At 47.3% G+C, this 12,350-nt stretch overlaps 1 protein-coding gene across 3 annotated transcripts in view; it reads right to left on the bottom strand.

Annotated features, from left to right (window-relative positions):
* Positions 1–12,350, bottom strand: part of CAMK1D (calcium/calmodulin dependent protein kinase ID) — a 486,434-nt gene that overhangs the window by 41,202 nt on the left and 432,882 nt on the right. The window lies entirely within an intron of this gene.

Raw genomic sequence — 12,350 nt, 5'->3', positions numbered from 1 at the left:
TATGAAGATGCTACAGTATCTAAAGAATGTAAATAAAAAAATAATGAAGGGGTGTGTGTGTGTGTGTGTGTGTGTGTGTGTGTGTGTGAGAGAGAGAGAGAGATGCGAGATGACTGATGGAACTCAGTCAACAAACACATAATACATGGCTATTTTATGGCAGTGCCGTACTAAGCGCTGTAACTCAGATCAGGCTGACCTAAAAAGAAATACTCATTTTGGGGTCTGGAGTCTGTGACGTCACCTCAAGTCAGCTCAAGGCAACATTTCTGGCCTCTGTGTAGGGCCTTCTGGGTGCTGTGGGGTCACAAAGGTGAAGCCCCTCCCTGGGCTCTCCTGGAGCTGACAGTGCAGTGGAGCTCAGAGCTAAGGCCTACCCTCTGAAATTCCTGCTTCAGGCCTGCCCCTAATTCCTTCTCTAAGGTTTGGGGAGGGTGTCAGCAAGCTCATTGCATTTTTCCATCTCATCTGTGAAACAGAAAAACTGCAATTCAGCCTTGCATTCTTGGTTCTAAAGCACTCTTCATCAAGAGTCATCCATGCTGGGGGCTTGGGCTTGCTCTGTATTCCCTGTTCCTGGCCTTGTGGCTTGTTCTATACTGATTCTCTTTTACTGGCCTTGGGGCTTGTTTATACTGATCCTGACTCCCTGTTCCTGGCCTGTGGCCATTGCCCAGCATTGGCTACCCACCTACTCTGGCGACCAGCAGCGTCTGGCACAGCTGTCACTCAGTATATATTAGGGCAAAGAGTAGCTAAATACAAGAAGAGGCAGTGAATCTGAGTAAAATCTCCTTTGCCCCCAAACACATCTGATGGCAGTGTCTTTAGCACAGACTTTCCAGAACATTTTTAAGGATAGAGACAAATAGCTAGAGCTGACAAGATACTTGTTAGATGCTGAGTTAGGTCTTCTTTTATGATGTATTCACTCACTCACCCCAACAATCCTTGACGGGAAGTGCTAGTAGCATGGTCACTATTATTCCCAAATTACAGGGGAGGACGCAGAGGTATGAGAGGTCAGGAAAGTTGGCCAATGCTACCCAGTGGGAATGTGGCGTCTACACGAACTTCCTTTCAGAAGAGACTTCATTTATATTGTCTGCCAGGAACTGGGTCTTGGGTGAGTCATTCATAAACGTTTTCTACTGCAATGCTTTGAACTCTGACAACTATCATGATGTGCACCTGATAGGTGAGAAAAATGAGCCTCAGAGAAGTTAAGTAACTTGTCCCACATCACACAGCTAGATAGGAAAGAGCTGAGATTTGAAACCAGGTCAATCTGATCCTTGTTCCAGCTCTTTTCACTCAAACATACTGTTTGCTAAGGTGAGAGCATCTTCAGTCTAGGTTTACAGGGGTGTCCAATCTTTTGGTTTCCCTGGACCACAATGGAAGAAGAACAATTGTCTTGGGCCACACATAAAATACACTAATACTAATAGTAGCTGATGAACTAAAAAACAAAAATCGCCAAAAAATCTCATAACGTTTTCAGAAAATTTATGAATTTGTGTTGGGTCACACCCAAAGCTGTCCTCCGGGGGTTGGACACACTTGGAAAGGAAAAGTTCTTTTGCAGAAAAACGAACAGGGAAATCCTCTTTCATCCTGTTGACAGTAAATATTCTCCTGAGCAAGAACAGGAAGGCAGACAAACCACTGCTGAGCGCCTCTGCTTACGGCAGTGAGGGATGCACTCCACAGATAATCCCCGAAACTGGCTTTAGTCTGCAATGCCCCCAAACTTCCTATCCGATTTTTATTTTTTTTAAACAAGAGCAAAATAAATACATCTGCACATCCTTTCTTCACCATGTTCACCCTCAATGCGGCAGCAAAATGAGAGACAGAACTACAAAGTGAGGGAACTCAACCTGGGAGGGAGGGGCTGCCCTTGGCTGGCTAGGCGATAGCTGACTCGTCCTCCGCGACTGCTAAGAGCATGTTTCTCAAGACTCTTGTCTTATGAGAACTGACAAAAGGGAACCATTTACTGCAGTTAATGTCTTTCTGATTTATGAGGCATGCTCTCCCTGAGCTGGCACTCTGGTCCCAGTGGCCAAACGGGCACAGATGGCGTGAGAAGCAATGACATCCGCAAGGACCCTCCAGGGCCAGCCTCATGGCCTGATGGAAAGAGTCCCTGAGGCAGAGAAGGCTCCTAGAGCAATGGCTGACCAGCTTCCCCTCCTGCAGAGCTGACAGCGTGTGTTGGGAGGGAAGAGCTAAGTTAGGGGGTGGAGGCGCTAGGTTCCAGATCACAAGAATCTGCAAAGCTCTTCAGCGAGATGGCGCAGAAGCCTGGCCTGGCCACTCCACCGAACCAGATATCAAACAGCACAGAGGGGCTGGGAGCTCAGGGCAAACTTCAGGGCACGACCTCCTGCCCTGTGCCAGGTGCCCAGAGTTGGAGGCTGCAGTGAGCTATGATCACGCCATGGCACTCCATCCTGGGCAACAGAGTGAGGCCCCATCTCTAAAATAAATACATAAATAAAAATAAAATAAAAGATTTCTGCTTTGGATAACAGCATGGTTGTTATGGGGGAAAGTTTTAAATTATTAACAAGTAAATATTAGGATGACAATATTGGGGATGGAGATTTATTTTGTGTCAAGAATTTGAACAAGAATATACATTTCTTGTTCTTTTTGGTGTTGTGCCTTATCTGTGTCACATCAACCAACAATTTTTTTTTTTGAGATGGTATCTCACTCTGCCATCCAGGCTGGAGTGCAGTGGCACAATCTCAGCTCACTGCAACCTCCACCTCCCGGGTTCAAGCCACTCTCCTGCCTCAGCCTCCCAAATAGCTGGGATTACAGGCGTGCACCACCAGGCCCGGCTAATTTTTGTATTTTTAGTAGAGATGGGGTTTCACCATGTTGGTCAGGGTGGTCTCGAACTCCTGACCTCATGATCCACCTGCCTCAGCCTCCCAAAGTGCTGGGATTACAGGCATGAGCCACCACCCGGCCTCTGGTGACCTTCTTAGTTGTGCTTGGAAACAAACACAGAGGGTAAAGAAAAAAGCCCAAAGCAACAGATACACGAGAAAGGAGCACAGACAAGGAAGCTGCGGTGCCTCCAACAGCTGCTTACACAGCCTCTGAGCAAAGACCCGGCGGATGCCCTAGCCAAGGAAGACAGCAGGAATACGAGGCCACAGCCACCGCAGAGCAGGCTTCCTGCCTAGGAAGTGCGGATACTCTGTGTTCTCGTGAGTGCTCTATGCTCACAGTTCTCCAGCATCGTGGATGGTGGGAGGGAGGATTCTTTAAAAGAACAACCTCCTCCCCGTCTTCATCATCTGTTAGAATGAGGAACATACTGGCCACCATCCATTGTTCAGAAAAAGAAAGAATAAAGAACATGGTTTTTTCTAGAAATCCACACATCAAGGGACACTGGCACATGACACATTTCACCCTCAATCTGGCAAATCTGCCGACACACTGGGCCGTGGTGCAAGGCATGTACAGGCTGGAAAAGCAAGGGGCTAATTTTTATGCTTGGATGTTACTTGAGATGTTTAGATTGTTCTTCTTCTTCTTTTTTTTTGCTTTGAGAAGGAATCTCATTCTGTCGCCCAGGCTGGAGTGCAGTGGCACAATCTCAACTCACTGCAACCTCCGCCTCCCAGGTTCCAGCAATTCTCCCGCCTCAGTCTCCCGAGCAGTGGGGATTACAGATGTGTGCCACCACACCTGACTACTTTTTGTATTTTTAGTAGAGAAGGGGTTTCGTCATGTTGGCCAAGCTGGTCTCTAACTCCTGACCTCAAGTGATCCACCCGCCTTGGCCTCCCAAAGTGCTGGGATTACAGGCGTGAGCCACCATTCCCAGCCGAGATGTTTAGATTCTTGCAGCCGCAGACTAACTACACTTAAATAATTTTTAAAACACGAGACTCTGCTTAAATGGTGAAGTTTATGACATCAAGCATATGGTTAAGAAAAGGTTCCTGGGCTACATGTGAGTGGCTCATGCCTATAATCCAGCATTTTGGGAGGCTAAGGCAGGAGGATCACTTGAGCCCAGAGTTGGAGGCTGCAGTGAGCTATGACTGCACCATTGCGCTCCAGCCTGGGCAACAGAGTGAGACGCTGTCTCTAAAATAAATAAACAAACAAACAAATAAATAAGATTTCTGCTTTGGGTAACACCATGGTTGTTATGGGGGAAAAGTTCTAAATTATAAACAAGTAAATATCAGGATGACAATATTGGCGACGGAAAGTTACATATCTGTGTCAAGAATTTGAATAAGAATGCACATTTCTGGCACTTTTTGGTGTCGTGTATTATCTGTGTTATATCGACTAACAAAATACAAATTTTTTTAACCAATTAGAGGTGGGTAAACTATTTGTCTTCTGGTGACCGTCTTAACCGCGCTTGGAAACAAAGCCAGCGGGTGAACATAGAAGTGACATGTCACCCAGCAAACAAGACAAAGCAAACTGATTTGGAAATGACATTTCCACCAACATGAAATATTTTTAAAACTGCATAATGGCACACACACCCATACCCTAAATTCTAATTTCACTTGTGATTGCTAGAACCAAGGGTCCTTTGAAACATTGTTTGAAAAAGCCCACCAAGATCACTTCAAATAGCTATTTTTCATCTCACGGAAATTCATGGAAAACAGAACATTCTCAGGCAATTTTCAAAACTCTCCTGACAACTTGATACGGTGGCCAAACCAGGCCAACCCGTGGAGATCCACGAGGATGTTCTCTCTCCTGCTCGCCTCCTGTGATCGGCAGTTGGCTGCACTGTTTCACCAACCTGCTGAATTCACCTGGCCTTTCTAGCATAGCCCCCAACCCACCCATTTTCTTGTTTCAGCTGTGGTGGAGAGTCCACTTCTCACTCTGATCTTTTCAGACGCCAGTTTTCCTGCCTGAGAACCAGCCGAACTGGCCAGTGTTATGTTACCAGTCTTAACGCCGCGTGGCAAGAACTCTGCTCTAATTCCAAAAAATCACAGCGTCCAACTTACAAACTTGCAGAAGCCCAACGAGCTTCCAGACCCAGGAGGTGCCGAGCACAGTCCCTCCGGGGCCTCGGAAAGTGATGAGGGCTCTGAACTACGCAGCCACGGTTCCATCTCCTGGCCAGTGCTGCCTGGAGATACCTGAGAGCTTCCTAGTCAAGGAGAAATCATGTTCTCTTTTAATCGTATGCAGCAGAATTCAAGTGTGATGGGGGAACCTGACAAGGACTCCCTGCTGCTCCCATGCCTCCTGCAAGAGGGAGGCTTTGAGTTCTTGCTTATTTGGAGCTACTGACAAAGACAGGCAGTCACTGAAAGGCTCCATGGCTTGTGTAAGATGTCCCCAGCCTCCAGACAAAGCAGGAAAGGGCCTATTCTCCTGGCCCAGCTATGACAGAAGGGACATCCTCTCAAATGAGAAGGCAAAGTCCCTGGGGGCTCTGTCAGTGGCTGTAGGGAAACCCACCCACCTGGAGGTATTGAAAGGGACCTATGCAAGCCAGTCAGCAGGTCCAGCCTTCAGGATATCCCTTAGGCTTGCCCAAAGCCAGCGTTTTGGAGCTGCAGACAGTGGGGTTAGCATGGGGGCGGCTGTACTCAGTTGACACGCATTGGGCACAACGGTTGGGTTCCCAGGTGCATTCACCAAAATCCTGTAACACAATGGCCTCCTGTGACTCCCTCTGCACCACCAATGTTCCTTTACTGCTACATAAATCCCACTGTCAAATCAGACTTCACACTGCTGGAGGGCAGGGCAGAGCTCTCATCTCTACGTCCTGATTGGTCGGCACTTGGTGATTCAACTGAACCCAACCTAGTCGCCACACACCATTATTTCTACGGAAAAATGTCTTCCAAATTCCACACAACTGGGCTACAAGTCAACTTTGCTGCCTGAAATATTTTTGGTGAGTAGGTACAAGAAAAAATAACACAGGATGGGCGGGGGCAGGGAACAAATGAATTTGGGAATGGAAGCAACTGCCAATTGGCAAGTACCTGTATTAGGTAAAAGCAAGAGCAGTTTGCTAAATACTTTTCCATGAACACATGATTTCAGACAGGAACTTCGAGGAGAAAAGAGGCAGAATTCACCCTAACTCTCAGTGTGTGAATGTGCTTGTCACTCATGTTACTCTCCCTTTAAGACCTTTTCTCTGCCCGGCACGGTGGCTCACGCCTGTAATCCCAGCACTTTGGGATGCCAAGGAAGATGAATCACCTGAGGTCAGGAGTTTGAGACCAGCCTGACCAACAAGGTGAAACCCCGTCTCTACTAAAAATACAAAAATTAGCCAGACGCGGTGGTGGGTGCCTGTAATTCTAGCTACTCTGGAGGCTGAGGCAAGAGAATCGCTTGAACCTGGGAGGCGGAGGTTGCAGTGAGCCAAGACTGCCATTGCACTCCAGCCTGGGCAACAAGAGTGAAACTCCATCTCAAAAAAAAAAAAAAAAAAAAAAAAAAAACCTTTTCTCCAAGGAAGTTCAGGACTACCAGGTTTAGGAGTAAAGGGCAGAAAGAAATACTTTGTTACACGATCTCTCAGAACCTCCTCCTGGTCAGATCTTGGGTGCTATTAACTCAGCTTTCTTTGCTATTCCTGACAAAACAATATCCCATCGTCTTATTAAGTTTACACCAGTAAATAAAAGTTAAGCTCCATGCAAACCACTCAGCCTCACTAGAGTGTCCCAGGAGCCATCAGAGACCTCTCTGGACAGATGTGGTCCTTCTCAGAGACCACGATTAACTCATGCTCTTTATAAAACTAGGTTGAGAATTCAAAATAATTGGATTTACTACTGTGAGACTCACCACCAGCCCACTTATGGAAAATTCCACTTTGCGGGAACCAAGCTACTTTATATTGATTTAGAGCAAGTATTCCTGGCGAATGGAAAGACTCGAGAGACTTCAAAAAAAAACAAAAAAAGAGTTTCAGAAACCTTTCATCTTGTTTTTAAAACAATTAAATTGTCCATTTTCCTTACCAAAGAAGAGAGAAGAACAAGGCGTAACCAAGGGGACTGAAAACTAAGACAGCAGCTGTCTTGTGGGTGTGGGGCTCGCGGTAATCAATCTTCATGCTCTTCTGAAATAGAAAAGAATTTTCCCTTTCCCGAGCCCCGAGGACGTGCCAAGAAGCAGTTTCTGCTGAGAGGGTGGAGGAAACAGCAAAGCCCTCACCCTCCTAGGAAGCCCACGTTCAGGGTGCTTTGCTCACCTCCATGGAAGTCTGTGTGGCCTCTCCTCTCTGTCCTTCACACACGACGCCTCCAGTGGGCGGAGGATGGTGACACATCAGGAGGGAGCAGCCTGGGGGACAAGGGCAGTCCTCGATGCCAGAAGATAAAAGCCAACAGTCCAGAACCAGGCCAGGTGTGGTGGCTCGTGCCTGTAATCCCAGCACTTTGGGAGGCTGAGGTGGGCAGATCACTTGAGGTCAGGAGTTCGAGATCAGCCTGGCCAACAGGATGAAACCCTGTCTCTACTAAAAATACAAAAATTAGCCAGGCGCGGTGGCGCATGCCTGTAGTCCCAGCTACTCGGGAGGCTGAGGCAAGAGAATTGCTTGGACCGAGGAGGCGGAGGTTGCAGTGAGCCAAGGTTGCGCCACTGCACTCTAGCCTGGGCAACAGAGCAAGACTCCGTCTCAAAAAAACCAAACCAAACAAAAAAAACCAAACCAAACTGAAAATACTGAATTTACTCTAAAAAACAAGTCTGTTATCTCAGATCCAGCATGGAATCAGAGGACAGGATTATAGGCTGGGCTCTGTGCCACAGTAAACTAGAGGATTCATTATCTTGCCTATGCCTCAGTTTCCTGCCTTGATGGGCACCTGCCACTGTGTCCTAGAGTTACGCCTGCAATGAAAAGAACTGGAGCTCAATTTGGAAGAGTTGCACATGGCCCCTCATTGTAAACAATGCCAGTAGGTATCTGTGTCCAGGGCTAGACGCTCGCATCACAGCTGGTCTTCCGGTCCTTGAGGAACTTCCACCAGGAAGCGGGAAGAAGCGATGCTTCCCTGCTGGTGGGGGAAGGAACACCAGCTACTAAATCAAACTGCAATCGAGTTTCTAAGAGTTTGTGATACTGAGTATCAGAGAAGAGGCGAGAAGATTTCTTTCAAACAGTGAGAGAGAAAGATGACATTTCTACCCAGCAGTGGCCTTTTCAGAGATGCTAAACAGAACTTAAAGATCAGGAAAAATAAAATTAAGCTTCGTGTTGTTAGAACCCCAGACACACATTTCAGGGGAGAATTTGGCCTCAGTAAGAATGACATCAAGACAAGGAGGTGATACTGAATGTGCTTGGTCAGGTCAGCTTCCTGTCAGCAGCAGAATCTGCAGCAGCAGGGGAATTAAAAAAGAAAAAATTAAGACGATGAGGGACTTTTACCAGGAGCATCTTAATAAACAGCTGTTGCTTCACCCAGGTTTCCAGTATTGCAATCCAGACTGCTGGCAAGTAAAAACCAGGCTGAAACACAGGAGCATTCTCTGCCTAAAGTCTGTCTTCCATCCAAAGTCACAGAAGATGAGCAGAAGGCTTTTGGGACAGCTCTGATCTTTTCTGTTGGGATAGCCTCCTCCTCTGGTCTCTATTATCCTTCACCTAGAGCTGTCATTCATGAGGAATGAATTGCCTCTAGCAATAGATCAGGATGGCAAAAAACAAACAAACAAACAAACAAAAAACCAATTAAATTAAAAACGTATCACCAGGCCAGGCATGGTGGCTGACGCCTGTAATCCCAGCACTTTGGGAAGCCGAGGCCAGCGGATCACCTGAGGTCAGGAGTTTGAGACCAGCCTGGCCAACATGGTGAAACCCTGTCTCTATTAAAAATATAAAAGCCAGATGCACTGGTGCGTGCCTGTAATCCCAGCTTCTCGGGAGGATGAGGCAGGGGAATTGCTTGAACCTGGGAGGCAGAGGCTGCAGTGAGCTAAGATTGTGCTACTGCACGCCAGCCTGGGCAACACAGCAAGACTCCATTTCAAAAAAAAAAAAAAAAGTATCGCCAAAGAGCAGCTTACCCTGATTTTTCCAGTAGCCTTAAGTTTCACCACAGGCATGAGAAGTCCCCATGAAAGCACCATACTGGTATGTAATTACCATTCTCATCTGAGCTGGGACTGCTGTTCAAATGCTCCCAGAGCCAATCATGGAGGAGTGAGGCTAAGGAACGGGGAGGGGGTAGAAGCTGGGGCCGCTGGGCTTTTGAAATGTGGGAGGACCTTGGAACTCCACGGGATGGAGGAAGTCAACTGTGCCAAGGAAGGCATTTCAGAGCAATGTGGCCACAAACGGCACTGCTGTGCGGCCCTTCTGGGGTCTCCTATGGGGGCCTACCTGGTGTGTGATCACGGCGTGACGCCTACTCTGTACTTAAGTCAAGCCTTCCTTGTGAAATCTGATTAAGAAGACTGCTACAGTCATTCCAGGGTTTTGGTTTTTAATCATGACAAAGAACAAATGGAGCTCTACAATGCTGCCCTCCCCCTCTTTCCCACCACGACAAAACGTGACCTCCTTCCCACATCAAGTATCTAAAGAAGCAATTCCAGAAGGAAGACAAGTGCCTTAAAAACACTGTATTCAGAGTGACTCTGTGGGGCTGCCATGTGTGGGATGGGGCTCCTCAAAGCCGGGCTGAGTTTACGTCGCCCACGTGCAATGAGTCAGGTCCATGAAGAGGAGCAGGCCCTACAAGTCTCTCCACTTAGGGGGCCCTGTCCTGTCCAACACAGGCGGTCTGGCTGCAGCCCACGGTGTGATAAAATGTTCACTGTGGGCTGTCACCAAGTAGCTGTTGAGAAAGAGAGAAAATTCTCATCTGGATGTTCCGCCTACTCATCTGTGCCCTGTATGACAATTTCTCAGTTACATAAAACCCTGTTTTGACACTAACAGTCAGAGAGGATGAGAACAATGATGTAATGCTTATAGTCACGGACCAAAATATGGCATTTAAGTGAGAAACAAATAAAAAGCAAGCTCTGTTGGGGAGCAACCACATCGAGGAGTGAAGACGAAAGGACTGGGAACAGAGGTGCTATGGGGAAAGATGAAAAGAATCAAGATCACTCAGAAGACAGACGGTGGGGAGGTCCATCGACTGAATCCTCCTTCTTGGCTGTATGGATTGAAGACGGGAAAAATGATGGCCAGTATCCTTGACACGTAGATATTTACATACTTAAAGGATACCAACTCACAAGTCTATAGAAACATACAATGTTAAAACCAGAAAAAAATTGACAGGAGATATTTAGCCCAGCACATTTATTTTATATACAAGAAACTGAGAATCCCCAAGTTTACGTGAAAGGCGCAGGCCTCCTTCATATCTAATCAACGGCAGAGGAGGACACTGACATTCAAGTCCCCTGCTGTGACTGCCACCAACTATAGGCTGGGTGGCTTTGAGGATAGAGGTCCTCGCCCCAACACTGTGCTGGCTGGAACCCCTGGGTTTCCAAGAGCTCATCATAATTCCACGTCCCACATCAACTTCTAGAAGTGCAGTGATCCCTGAATTAACACCAATCCTCTAACTCAGTGAAAAAAATACACAAAGAATGTTGACCAACTGTTCTCCATCTCCTTTTAGAGAAGAACAAGACGAAACACGTTTAAACTATTTTAGGCAAGTTAAGGCCGAGCTAGACCAAAGATGTCTATCGTGGCTTTGCAGCCAACACGGCAACTAAGTTCCAGAAGGAAATGAACAAGTCCGTCCCCGACAGCCTCAGGAACATAACAGTCAGCCACCATCTAAAGCATCAAGGTGCAGTTCTGCTTCTAGACAGAACGATGGACCGGCCATACATGTTCCTTCTTATTTCTGAGTGACATCCGTAATGGAATAGTGTGGCTGTGGTTGTGCACTCCACATAAAATACTGCTAGGTGATGAACTGTCACTGAATAAGGCACTAAAAAAAAAAAAAAAAACTCAACTAGGCACAGTGGTTAATATCTGTAATCTCAGCACTTTGGGAGGATGAGGCAGGAGGATCACTTGAGCCCAGGAGTTCGAGACCAGGCTGAGCAACAAAGTGAGACCCTGTCTCTACAAAAAAAATTAAAAATTAGCCAGGTGTGGTGGTGTGCACCTGTAGTCCCAGCTTTGCAGGAGGCTGAGGTGGGAGGATCACCTGAGCCCAGGGGATCGAGGCTGCAGTGAGCTATGATCATGCCACTGCACTCCAGCCTGGGGGACAGAGATCTGTCTCTTGAAAAAAGAAAAGATAAAGACAGAAAACAGGCCATCCTCCACCAAATAGGAGATTCTCATCTGTCTCGTCAATTATGTGATTGATATTGATGTTTTCTGTCACTTACTACTGATGTTCAGTGATTCAGATATTTTAATTAATGCAGCTGAGCAGGCAATATACATAATTTTCCTAACTTCCTTAGCTCTGACTTTTCTCTCTTATTGCCGAGACCAAGGGGAATGTTATGCTTGACTTAATTAAATGGATTCCCAATCTTGGTCAATACCATACTGACAGCCCCCATGGTATCCTGAGGAGCCACTTTCCACCAGATGGGCCCATCGTTTCTCCTAAATGATCACCAAGTACAATTCCGCCAGCCCTCTCTCCAGGCCCAGTGAGCCTGTTCATTTCTCCCAGATCCTGCAAGAAGCAGCCCGTGACTCCGGGCCTCTGCTCCCCCTGCCTGCTCTGCACCTGTGACTCTCCTTACTTTTGCTCAAGTCCTACCCTTCCTCCAAATCCATGTCCTCCAGTTTTCCCCTGGTCATTCCGACCCTTGATGATCCCTCGCACTCCTGTATTTTTTTTAGAGATAGGGTCTCACTCTGTTGCCCAGGCTGGAGTGCAGTGGTGTGCTCATAGTTCGCCGTTGCCTCAAAGTCCTGGGCTCAGGTGATCCTCCTGCGTCAGCCTCCTGAATAGCTGGGACCACAGGTGCGTGCCACCACACCCACCTACTATTTTTTTTAAAGAGACAGGGGTCTTACTATATTGCCCAGGCTGGTCTCAAACTCCTGGACTCAAGTGATCCTTTCACCCTGGCCTCCCAAGGTGCTGGGATTATAGGCATGAGCCACTGTGCCCAGCCTTCACACCTGTATTTTAATGTTGCTTCTGAAATACACTGCCTCACATGAATCTGTGTGCCCATCTACCACAATCTACTGGAGAACCTGTTGGTGTTAGCAGAGCCAGCCCTATGAGCCGCCCACATCTCAGTGTCATGGATGGATGGGGATGCCCATCATCTCCTGCTATCAGTGAAGTGATGTGCCGCCTTCACAGGCCATAGTCCTTGCGAAGGGTGTGTAC

This window comes from Pongo abelii, chromosome 8 (assembly GCF_028885655.2).
Source record: "Pongo abelii isolate AG06213 chromosome 8, NHGRI_mPonAbe1-v2.0_pri, whole genome shotgun sequence".
Taxonomy (NCBI): Eukaryota; Metazoa; Chordata; class Mammalia; order Primates; family Hominidae; genus Pongo; species Pongo abelii.
This window is presented reverse-complemented; position numbering and strand designations above follow the sequence as displayed.